General features: G+C 40.1%; 1 protein-coding gene and 1 long non-coding RNA gene across 15 annotated transcripts in view; one reads left to right on the forward strand and one right to left on the reverse strand.

Annotated features, from left to right (window-relative positions):
• The window catches only part of TRERF1 (transcriptional regulating factor 1), a 99,365-nt gene extending 93,095 nt beyond the window's left edge, over positions 1 to 6,270 (reverse strand). For 8 of the 14 annotated variants that reach the window (XM_039347699.1, XM_039347705.1, XM_039347704.1 and 5 more), the window contains exon 1: positions 5,046 to 5,178. The gene's annotated coding sequence lies outside the window, so the exon portion shown is untranslated. Of the gene's footprint in view, positions 1 to 4,493; positions 4,973 to 5,045; positions 5,179 to 5,361; positions 5,436 to 5,751 lie in introns of those variants that run through there. The other 6 variants (XM_039347697.1, XM_039347693.1, XM_039347692.1 and 3 more) reach the window with 5 other exon arrangements.
• Positions 6,271 to 6,307: 37 nt separating this feature from the next.
• LOC120309945 lies at positions 6,308 to 12,899 on the forward strand. Its single transcript, XR_005557228.1, has 2 exons — positions 6,308 to 6,708; positions 12,693 to 12,899. It is a non-coding gene; the product is annotated as an uncharacterized LOC120309945 (long non-coding RNA).

Genomic DNA, 12,899 nt, shown 5'->3' on the forward strand with positions numbered 1-12,899 from the left:
AGTTCCAGCTACCAGAGGCTTGGCAGCCTGGCTGCCGAGGAACAGGAAAGCGCAAAGCTGAGAAGAAGATGGTGGTTTCCTCCCAAAGGGGGCTCCTTTTCTCCACCCCTTCCCCTGGGTTTGTGGGGGAGTTTCTCGTCTCTGACGCTGACAGCTGCTCCTTCGAGCCCACCGTGAGCTCTCCTGCCCCCTTTGCTTCCCCCCCCTCTTTCGGGAGGATTGTGGCGCCCTTGGGAAGCTGATCATGCTTTGAACCTTAGGAAAGGAGGAGTCCGTTCCTCCTTCCCTCCCTCTCTCCCTGTCAAGCCCCCGCGGGCACGACATGAACGGGCGGGGGAAGGGGTCGAGGATGATGTGCGGGGTGGCAAAGGAGACCGGCAGCCATCGCCAGACCTCCCAGCTGACAAGCGCAAGTTTGGAGGGTCGCCAGCTGACGGGTGCAGGAGTTCGGCGCTGTGGCGGCCTCCCCTTCGCTGACCTGCGTGCACGAGAAGAAGTCAATCCGGCTGCTGCACAATGAGTCCCTGGGGAGGGCGGGGCCTTGTTCTGCGCCTGCGCTCTTCACGCGCCCCTGCAGGGCACATTCGGTAGAGTTTGTGGAGGCTGCTGCCAAGCAGCATATTTTCCACAAACAAGTGAGCTGAGAAGGAGCGCAGCGGGGGGGGGGGGAGGAAGGCTACACCATGGGGGGGAGGGAGGTGATACCACGTACCACCAGCCAGGTGGCCACGTATCACCAGTGGTACACGTACCACCTGTTGAAAAGCCCTGCTCTAGATAACTGGTGGTCCTGTTAAACTGCTCCTACCACTAGGCCATTTTTCTTAATGTTCAACAGAAATGTATCTTCCTGAAACCTAACATGACATGCATTCTCCTCCACCTTGGACTATACAAAACAGCACTTGGTCATCTTCCATTTAATATGCATTTTCGGTTGCTAACAAACCATTTTTATGGCAGTAACTTTTCTGACAATAAGAGGGCCTTACAGCCTATCCAATCTGTCATTCTGCTTGACACGTTGTATTCAAAGCTACTGTATCTCCAAAATACTCTATAACTATCCAATCTCTGTTTGAAATCTTTCAGTGAGGGAGACCCACAGGACTTGTCTCTTAAAACTATTATATTAAATCCTGCTTTTCAGAAGATAAAGAACAAATCTCATAGTTGGAAGGTGTTACCATATTCATTTTAGGCTATCTTTGTCAACCATCTATTATAGGATATATTTCCACTGCTCTCTTCCAGACCTATTCCAGTTCTTCTACAATATACCTTTGTTAAAGATCTAGTACAAGCATCATGTCAGAATAATGCAGTTGATTTAGCTATGGCATTAACCATGCAGTTAGTTTGTAAACCATGGTTTTATGACTAAGCATGCTGTGCAAACTCAGTTGTGATTTATTAAATAACTCAAGCTTAAGCATATAATGGCTTCTTACATTATGTGGGTATAACATGCAACGACCAATATTTTTTTTTTTTAGTCTTATTAGCTGAAGAATTCACACACACTGAAATCAGCTCCCAAATCTGCTTTAATTTGTCAAACTGCATTAAAAATGCAGAGATATATCAGAAGATAAAAGGGCGTTTGTGATTCTGTTAAAAGCACAGGATTTCATAAAATCAAGCACTTCACTCTTGTCTGATTTCAAAGTGAAATTCTGGCTCATAACTAATTCCTTTTAAAGGCCCTAGTAACAATATGATTATTTATAAGCCCTTATCATAAACCAAAATTCATAAACCAAAATCATCACAGACAACACTGTATTCAAACATATATATATATATATACATACAGATGTATATGTATATATTCTATAAATCTTACAAAGCTGTCTTTAAAGATGGAAATAAAAAAGGCGCATCTCCGTGAAATACGTGAACCTAAAAATAACAAGGAACTGAAAAAGTCATTTTCTGAGGAAGAAAGGGAGAAAGCCATGGGTACATTTGTAAAAACATATTAAAACCTTACTAATGCTAACTGGCTGTGTCACTAAAAAACGGTTTCTACTCAATTATAAACAGTCAAACCAAAATTCTGAACTCCGAGTTAATGAATTACAAAGGAGTTCCATATAGACATTAGATTTAAACAGGACTGCAATCTTTGAGGGTCACTTCTGTGCAGGTCTATTTCCGAATCAGTAGAGCTTATTCACAGATATTAGAGCGCAACAATCCCACACTGAGGCTTACCTGGAAAGGAAGCACCACTGATCTTAACTCCCATGTGAATAGACATATATAGGATTGCATTATCAGGAAATTCAAAAGGCTTCAGTAATCAAGCAAGCAAAATGCAATTTAATACATGTTAATTACTTTTAAATTAGTATTCGTTTAAAAGCAAATGGTACAGTTACCACAAAAAGGTCATTTAAAATCTATTCATGTAGCCTTTGTCTTCAGATGTGAGATATTGCAGTAGAGAGCATCTGTCAATGTGAAGAAAATCTTCTGTGACAATCCATTCTGGCTGGGTTTTATGAATTCATGAATCAAATAAAATTATGGTTAGCACAATGTCTACACTACCAATTCATTATGATTATGATGCCTATACAATTATAATTATAGAACATATTTTTCATAATTGGGCCTTAGCATATATTAAAATAGCCTGTGATCTGCTATTGTATATGCATACACATATGCATGGGCACACACAGAAATAGCTGAGGAGCATCCAAACTGGGGCCATACTATATAGAGCAATCTTGAGGCTGTATATGTAAAATGCATTTACGTACACCTTCTGGCTACTTCCCTTGAGTCCTGATTGTTGAAATTAACTTTCCCCAACTCTGGCTAGGGATAGTGTAAACTGCAGGTGAATACATTTGAAGGTTACCAGGCTGGTAAAAACTGATTCAGATTTTTTTTTTTTTTTTAAAAAAAGGTGTATCTACTCCAGCTCCGTCTTCATTTACAGGTGATCCTTGGCCTATGATCACGATTGAGCACAAAATTTCTGTTGCTAAGTGAGACAATTGTTAAGTGAGCTGTGCTCCATTTTATGACTTTTCTTTCTACAGTTGTTAAGTGAATCACTTCAGTTGTTAAGTTAGTAACATGGTTTTTTAAAGTGAATCTGGCTTCCCCATTGACCTTGCTTGTCAGAGGTTGAAAATATGATCACATGACCCCAGGACACTAAAACTGTCATAAATATGAACCAGTTGCCAAGAATCTGAATTTTGATCATGGATGCTGTAACGGTCTTAAATGCAAAAAACTGTCATAAGCCACTTTTTTCAGTGCAGCTGTACCTTTGAACTGTCACTAAATGAAGTCAAGGACGACCTGTAATGGCTAACACGGCACCTCTAGGACAGAGGTCCTCAACCTTTCAGGGCACCAGGGATCTGTTCTATGGAGAGAGTTTTTTTTCCATGGACCCGAGGGGGCGTGGTTTTGTGTGGTGCCTGCATCCCATGGATGGAGCTTTGCTTGTTTGTGCAGCCTGGTTGCTGGGATGCCGCAGCTCGGTACTGGTCCATGGACCAGGGATTGGGGACCCCTGCTCTAGGAAGTTTATAAGCAGAAGATAACAGTTGTTGTCATCTCCAGAGCTGGCCTAAAGAAGTATGGCCCAGAGCAATGTTTTTCAACCTCAGACATTTTTAAGTATGAACCTTAAGTTCCAGCATACCCCAGCCAGCAACACTAGGCATGGGCTCCAAAACAGCAAGTCTTGGGAATAGGGCAATAGCTTGTTGTTTAAGTAGACATGGATTGTTTCAGCATATTATTATTACAGCATATTGTTTTTATATCAATTAGACTCTGTCATAATTTAGCTAGAATTATTCAAATCAGTAAGGCAAACTAGTCATGACTCTACTGTAATAGTTTAGGTATGGTAAAATCAAAGTCTAGATTTAGCTCACTAGTATTTAATAAGGGGCAGAGGCTTCCAGAGAAATCTGAGATTATCTATGATGAATTTATTAAACTGATCAATGCATGAAAATAAAATGTTTCTAAAGGAAAAAGTAAATGTTTTCCGTAAGCACTGGGGGGGGAGGCTTTTGTGCAGAAAAACAAAAAAAAATGCTAATACAGTAAGTAGGGAGGCCAGCTGCCACATGTTTATAACTGTTTTACAAAACAAAAACAAAAAAAGAGTGGAACAATTAAGAATTTTGTGACTTCACATCACAATACTTTTCAGCAATTATCAACCAAAAGTTGCAGAAAACATAACCTCTAGAATCTAGATAGCATGCTGGGAATCATTGCATTACAATAATCAGAACTACACACTCGTTGATTCTATTGATGCCACGCAGAGAACATTCTTGAATCAAACTTCCCAGTCTCTCGAAACAAGGCATATTGTAGCCTGGGGGCTGACATTTCATATTCCTCTTTTATTTTTTTAAAAAAACTCTCAACCATATTATCTTCTCAATTTTCAGGGACTGAATCTGACTCATGTCTGCGAAAAAAAAAAAGTGCATCCATCTTACTTTAAGTGTCTCTTTGCTTGGTCGAATACGAAGCAGCAGACGCCATAGGGAAAACAAGCATGGGTGTACGGAGTTAGGGAGTGGCCAAGATGCAAATGTCTAGCTTTCCAATTTCCCACCGACTGCAAGCAGGTACAGCAGCGCGTTATCAAATGTCACATCGCAGATGATACCTTGCCAGCCCGCACACAAACTTAAGAACATGCACATGAAATACACACGCACTATATTTAAAATGTGACACTCGGTCCTTTCAGTTTTAATTGCCGTCCTTCGAGACATTCGCCTGCACACGATTTCAGTTTTAAGCAACTGACCGCCCAAAAGAAATTCTAAGCAATAGGGACATCTAAAAAAAAACAAAACCTGCCAACCTCAGTGCCCTGCTCTTTTCCTACTGGGATATCTTGCAGCAAGGAGGAGGAGGAGGAGAAAGGGTGGGCCTCGCCTACTTAACCGTACATACCGAAAGTGACTAAACTGCAAACTTAAAAAAAAAAAGTTGAGCTTGTAGGTTAACGAAAGCATGGAAGTTCTTAAGCGTTTGCCTACCTGGTGCAACTCTGCAACAAGTGCATGCAGGTCCAAGATCACTGTAGGCGCAATTTTTTTTCTTAATTTGTTTTGCACCGATAAGGCAATTGCAATTTTAATTTACTACAGTGCTATTTACTGGGGTCCTACTTTGCTTACATTACAGCTCATCCTGTAAACAAATATCGCTCCGCCAGGAAATATACTCGCCCCCCGCTTCTTCCCTCCACAAGCTGCGCGCGATGTACCCTCCCCTTGGCGATTGCATTGGGGAGGGTGGAATAACTAATTGCAAGATCACGCGGGGGGGGGGAGTCAAGGGAGTTGGACTTACCTTTTCAAGAAATTCCATGCGTGCTTCGTATAATGGAGCTCTGCCCCCTCCCCCCCATCCCGGGTAAAAAATTCCAGTGTCAGCAAAACGCTGTCAAATTATTTTTGTGCAAAAAAAAGGAGGGGGGGAGAGCAGAAGCAAAAAAAAAAAAAAAAAAAGGGGAGGAGGCTATAAGAGAAAACTGGATCCCTCCGCCGAGATGGGTCTGGTCCTGAGTTTGCAAACCCGGAAGTAAGGTATCGGCAGCAGTTGCTGCTGTAGTAATAGCTTAGTAATAATAATACACCTTGGAACCCCTCGGTGGAGTACTGTGTCCTATGTAAGGTGCAATTTCCTGTTATAGCTATTACAGGATACAGCACTAGGTAGCTTCTAGGTAGAGTCCCTTACCAGTTAATCGCATTGATAATCCTAAAGGATTAGGGGTGCGGTTCGGTTACCCCATATCTCGGTCCCTCCTAAAAGCTGTAGATCCACCACACGAAATTAAGCCTATTTACTGGCGCTCTCCAACTGTTAGCGGCCCCAGCTCGGCTTGCTACACGGAAAACGGTCTCAGGTTAATTCCGGGCTCGCAAGAGTCAAAACGAACTGCGTGGATGTCGCACCGCTTCCTCCTTTGGCAGCTCGTAACTAGATTTTAGAGGGGCCCTTGAGCTTTCTTGCATCCGACTGGTTGGGGTTGCTTTCATGTAAAGGGCTAAAGCACATGCCGGGGGGCGGGGCGGGGGATTTGAGTAGGTCCCCGGTGTTATCCTGTACACGTTACTCGAAAGTAAACCCCGTCCATGCTGCACAGGGCGCAGTCTCGAATGAATTTATATGTGACTGCAGCAAAAAATAAAATAAAATAAGGAATCTTTTCTCCCCACAATGCACCACAAGCTGGGCTGGAGGATCTCCAGGCACCTGAAAGTAAGTCCCGCAGATTACACCGAAGCTTTACTCGCTAGTAAACGTAATTCAAATCAAACCATGGAAAGGGTGACTCGGATGTTCTTAGTTTTTCCCTTTCACCCCAAGTAGTAACGTGTGAGCCTAAGGAGGCTGCTGTACTGTGGTGTACGGTTTTTTTTTTTCTTTCTTTCTTTCTTTCCACAACGCCATAACTGCAAAACGCGTGGAAGGAGGAGGGGGAGTGAAATAGCTGGGACCGCTCCTGGGAGCGCCCCCAACCGGCTTGTAGTGGACACTGCGTTTCCCGGTTTGCCCGTCCCCCCTCCCCCCCAACCCTTCTCAAACGCAGCGAAAGAAAAGTTGTATTAATTACAGCCAATCGCCTTTCCCGGAGTTTTTTTTTCGCCCGCTAAGTTGCTGTAAAAGGAAGCCCACTTCTCGCTAAACGTGGTAAGATAGAGTGGAACTGAAAGCCTTCGATGCCACTGGTTTTCAGACGTGCTGTGCTTTTTTTTCTTCCTCGTAAGATTCCCGTGCTTTAATTTCACAGCAGAACAAGTACCAATCTAGTAGCCGAAGAATTAATTTCTACGTGTCGGGTGACTGTCAAAAGCACAGAATTTGCTGTCATATTGCAGTTGAAAGATGACAATTCTGTGGTGTGTTTAGCTCGTTTCATCACTACTGGGTGGATCCAACTGCTCTAGAATTTGAACAGAATTAGGGGTAACTTGGATTTAATTCCAGTGTGTGCCTGCACTGCTTACTTAAATATTGGCTACCAGTAAAACATCTTTGTATGGTGTTTTACAACAATCTTTGAAAATAAACTCGTAAGTTCCTTGCCTGCAAAAAATTGTATTAGTTTGACTTGAGCTAGTACAGGAGGAAGGAGGAAACCTCCAGCCTTGGACTTCCCTTGCTTAATACTATGTTAGAACTTCTGTATTGAAAGCTGAAGACCCACCAGTCCCTATGGTGGGTCACTTCCCTGCATGCAGTTCCCTTTGGCTGGCGATATTGGGCAAGTGGTCCATTAAGGCATATAGCCCTGATTTTGAGAAATTGGTAGCTAGGATATTTTTTTTGCTGTGGATCTGCTCACAAAACACTCTTCAATTAGTCATTGGCATGGAGGTTGTTGTGCAAACACCATAACTGTTCCAATAACCCAGAAGATGGTTTCTGGGTCCTCAGTTATCTCTTCAAACAGTGACAAGGGCTAAGACAGGCTTGCAAATTTGTAGCTTTCCTAAGTGTTCCATCTCTATTACTTTTTTCTACTTTCCTTACCCCCATGAAAAAGGTGGTGGTGATTCTTTCTGGTTATATTCTTAATGTTTCTGACTTCAGCTGGCATATTGAAGAGTTTTGTTAATGTTAACAAGGGGCAGAAAGGTTCAGATGCATATCCTCAATCCATGCAATAACATCAGGACAGTAAGTTTCTTTCCAATTATATAAATCTGTCTTTTCTGTGCCTCCAGCTAGATACAGTCAGAATTCTTGATGAGATGACAATTTCCATGTTTTCAGAATATAGTTCATCATACTGTAGTGTATAGTAATAGGCAGAAGGAATAATCTCAAGAAACAGGAGGAGTAGACACAACCAAGACAGTGTTCAGATAAAAACAAAATCCAGGCCAGAACTGTAACCTGAAAATAATCATCTCAGACAAGATTCTCCTTATTCTTACAGACATAAAAGAGGAGAGGGGAGTTGTACATTCAGGCTTGGAAGATTTTGTTATTATAACTTTATAATGAAAGTAGTATTAGCATGTATAACTTTGGTTTCCTAGTCTGGTCTATCTTGAAGAAGTGACACATACTGAAATCCTTAAGTATATTTCTGATCAAAATATTGTCATAAAGGGTAATTTTAAACCAAAACAAAGCTAGAGTTAGATAAGACCGTATCAGTATTAATATTAACATTTTTTATAATGCTAACATGAACAATTCAATCTCCATCCCTTTTTAAATTTTCTTCAAGAGGTGCAATTAACACAAAATAATATTTTATGATGAATTAATGTTTAAATCATAATAAATTTTATATTTCTTAACACCTGTATCTATTGATTCTTCAAAACTGTATATTCCAATTCTTCATAACTCAGGTGTACAATTGCAGTAATACTAACTTTCATTTTACTTTTTAATTCCATATAAAATTTAATTCTTGGTTTCTGTTCCAGCACTGCATTTCTTAAGGAACCTAAAATTGCAGGTGCTTCATAGATCTCTATATAATCTCTATCTTCATATTATTTGACTGAATATAAATGAGCTAAAATTTTAAAGAAGACATTCCGAAACCTTTCAGTAGTAGGCAAAAGATGTTTTAGTGTTTTGGATAATTTCTGGTAGAAGACAGGCAAGTGAGAAGTTGTGTGCTGCAGACAGGAGAAGGAGGAAGAGAAAACCAATATTCTCCCCGAGCCTTTTATTAAAGTTGGAATTTGTAGCAAGAAAAAATACTCTAGGTAACACATTAAACAAAGGAAACATTTGTTCTAAGTATTTTTAGAGGAATAGGAAAAAAAAATTCTAACATTTTTTTCTGTTTTTAAGTTTTAACATTTGTAGTTATTATTGTATCTTTATACTATCAGATTTTGCATGTTTTATGCAAATTGGCATCTCTTTACATCTAAGTTGCTTCCACATAGGAGAAGATCAGCATCAAGTTGGTATCTATTTACAGTCTTATCTTTTCCTGTATATTTTTCTATTAAAGTTTCTTTTAAGATATTTGTCAGTGATTTGAAGAGCAATATCTCTTTGTCTCTACCAGTTGATGATTTTTATATGATAATATCTAAAGTTAAAAATAAATGTATATACTCTCTTTTTCTTCTTTTTTTAAAAAAGAAGTTTAATTCTACTTATCTCTTGTGAAATTGGTCTACCTCCCCACAAAGGAGGATGGGCTGATTTGCCTAGTCATGCACTTCAAGATTGCAGGAGCAGGAGGTCATGCTTTAGAAGTGATTTCTCTTTTCATTTTTTTCTCTCTTGCCAATGTATATAGACTGTGGAAATCCTGTCTTTTTCATAAAGCACGTTTGGTGGAATTACACCAGGTAGAGGTACCCACTTGAAAAATGAGATGGCAGCAGTAATTTCCAAGCTATACAGAAGAGGAAATGGAGCTAGGTGTAGCGCAGTGGTGGCGAACCTATGGCACGGGTGCCAGAAGCGGCACTCAGAGCCCTCTCTGTGGGCACACCTGCTGTTGCCCAAGCCTCGCCTCGCCCCGCGACCCCCACCTCTCCAGCAGCCCCCCTGAAGGAGAGTTGCCCCTGAACATGGCCCACCCGGAGCAGAGCAGCCAAGGACATGGCAGCCAGGCAGCGTAGACAAGACTCTGCCCTCACACCCCATCATGCACAGTTGTTACTGCAGGGAGCGGGCAGAGGGCGTGATTGCCATAGCACTGCTGGGCTGCCTGGGCGATCTGCGGCAGGCTCTGGAGGTGGTGAGTGGTCCTGCAGGCAGGCAGGGTGGGGGAGGGGGGAGGGGCAGGAGGTGGAGCGGGGGCAGGGGCAGTTTTTGGGCACTCGGTCTCTAAAAGGTTTGTCATCACTGGTGTAGAGTCTCAAAAGGTCTCTGGGGGACAGCCTTTCATTCTATTGACTTAATCATGACGATCCCACAACAGTTTAAAAAAAAATGTGTAGTATATATTTCCAACTGAGAAAAGTTCACATTTTAACCATCTGAACATTCCTCTGTTATCTGTTTATAGAAGAGTCTCTCCTACACAGGAGGAATGAATAACTAAGAATGCCTTAAAAGCCTGGGTGATGAACTGAATTCTAAAGAATTTTCTAAGCAAAATTATCTGGTTGCTGAGATTTCTATAACTTTGTATTTCTTTTTAAAAATGTTAGCTTTTAAAAAATGGTGGAAGAATCTTCCTTTCTGTTGTGGAGGTGGGATGATGAAGGATTCTTATCAAGCCATAGTCTGTCAAGTGTTTGAGTATCTTCTGCTGAATTTGAAACTAGTTTCAAATTCAGCAAAAGATACTCAAACATTTGACAGTGTAAAGTTTGCAGTAAAAGTTGAGTAAACTTTGCAGTTATGCTATGTCGTTATCAGGAGAACCTAACATTAAACACCTCCAAGTTCCATTCCCATACTAATTCTTTTTTTTTTTCAAAAACAAGGTACAAAACATTGGTTCAACCATGTCACCAGGTCAGTGGGTGGCATTCTCCAACAATTCAGCAGATTAAGAGATAGGCCCCTTTATTTCAAAAATTGTGCACTTCTTGACTAGGTGATTCACTATATTACTTCTGATGTATGCTTCTTTTAAGATTTCTGTTATAAATTGTTCCATATATTCATAGCTAGTAAGACTGAGTATCCTTGGAAAATGAATAAGAAGTTTAGATGGATTTCATGTGACACAGCACCTCTACTATTGATTAAAGAAGGCTATCTTCCACATGAGATTGAAAAAGATGCTCAATGCTTCAAGGAGCTGGTTCGTTTAGGTTTTGCAACTTTTAAAACAGCTACTGCTGTATTTTACTTATAAAAGGGGAAATGGATGTACGGCAGTTGCTCACCTATGAATGGGACATTCTTCCTTTGAAATGTCCTTTTGAAATTTTTAATTAAGACATCTAAAAACATTCAGAACTACAACTTGACTTCATATCTAATTATTTAATGCTTTAAATATCAGAACCAAGGCAACACTTCTATTAAATTTAAGCATGACACTGTCCTAATTCCATAGAAGTTGATTTTAAAAAAATGATAGGCAGAAGGTTTCATTCTTCCATGGTTTACTTTCCTGCAGATTCCATTGCCATTTTTCTCCAAGTAAAGTAGCTGAAGAATCTCCTGATTACAAACTGACTGTCAGTTTAGAGATGAGTTATTTACCTTTGGATTAATTGCCTTTAATAAGTGCAAGGCAGCATACAAATATATAATTATAGCCATTCTAATAATTATGGATTGAGGATGGCTTCTTATTTCTATACTCTAACCATCCCCAAGTATAGAAGAGTCTTTTCCCTAGCCCCTTTCAATGTCTTGCCCTCAGCACTACTCGACGGGCGATTCAAGAGGCTCCCGTTTAGTGAGCGACTATGCCCCTGTGATAGGGCTGAAGTTGAAACTGTGGAGCATGTCTTATCATACTGCCAATTAAATTATTGCCTCTCCTTGGAATTGATCCCTCTGGTTCTAATGTTAGTAATTTGGTTTTATATTGTCTAGGGGATGACTCCTCCTATATTACTTCTCAGGTTTCTAAATTTATTTTAAGAGCTATAACTATTAGAGGTGAACGTTGTAATTCCCTTTAGCCAAGGCTTCTGGTGTTAATTGTTTATGATTATATTTTTCTTGTGTTTTCTTTTGTTGCACTTGCATTTTGGTCTGTGACCGCAAAATAATATTAATATATATATATATATAATTATATAAAATAGAGAGCATCAGACAAATGAACTAATCATAACTGAAATCCATAAGACGGAAAAGCATTTTGCAATCCTTCTAGAAAGACACTACAAAGAGAAATGAGATTTGTAGGATAACTGAAATGTTACAACCATGCAATTGTAATTGCTTGACTGCTATTCAGTAGCATTCATAACAAACTATAATGCAGATTTTCCCATTGTGCTCGAAACTCCCTCCTCCAGAACATGGTAATTGGTTTCTACTGTTTGTGAGGAGTAGATACCTTGGAGAAAAAGAGTTGGATGTGCGTATAATGTTCATATAACGGGCACGTATTCTGATGTAACTTTACAGTTTCATCCCACAAGGGAAGTGGTTGCAAAAGAGGGTAAAGTATTTCAGCATAAATACATATTTTAAACTCTATGTCTATTGTTAGTGAATTGACTCAGTAAACCACCTCCTCTAGATTTATATGACCAAAATAAGGTCAGAAGGCTTTGATAACTACTTTGAGTCATCAGGGCCCAGTGTGGAAAGTAGTAGTTAATATGTTGGATTAAACTGGGTGAATTGAATTAAGAAGCTGAGGCTTGCACCTTTTGAGATAACTTTAAACTAATTACTGTCTCTCAGCCTAACCCACCTAATAGGGTTTGTTTTATCAGGGTAAACTAGAGAAAGCCAAGCAGACTACTCTGAGCTTCTGATGTGATAAAGTAAAAATATATCAAAATAGTACCAGTACTATTAAATAGTACCAGTAATCATCATCAGCATCTGCCTCATGTTTAAAGAACGGATGTATGAAGTCGCTATAACAGGAAGAGTATATTAACTAATTTTGGAGTTTGTTGAAGAGCCTTCTGATGTATTTTGTAGAGAATTAGACAGTGCACACCCTTTGAAAAGGGTGTTTCGCAATACAGGGGGGATGTGTCCAAAGCAAATGCTGAATAAATAAAGGAGCTGTGACTTTTTTTCCTTTTTTTTAGATTTGCACCATTGCTTCATAAACTGCTTCCAGCTGTCTTCCTATGTTTGTGTATGCACAGCCATTTTGCTTCATTGGGAAGAAAGAAAGATGGAAAGGATCAGAGTGCTGCACTTATCTCCACATTGAGTTTCTAATGTGACATACATAAAATTCCATTGTAATATTATTTGCGGTTGGAAAAAAAAATAAAACAACTGAGTTAAAA

The sequence above is a fragment of the Crotalus tigris genome, unplaced genomic scaffold, assembly GCF_016545835.1.
Source record: "Crotalus tigris isolate CLP2741 ecotype Arizona unplaced genomic scaffold, ASM1654583v1 scf7180000018097.2503214, whole genome shotgun sequence".
NCBI lineage: Eukaryota > Metazoa > Chordata > Lepidosauria > Squamata > Viperidae > Crotalus > Crotalus tigris.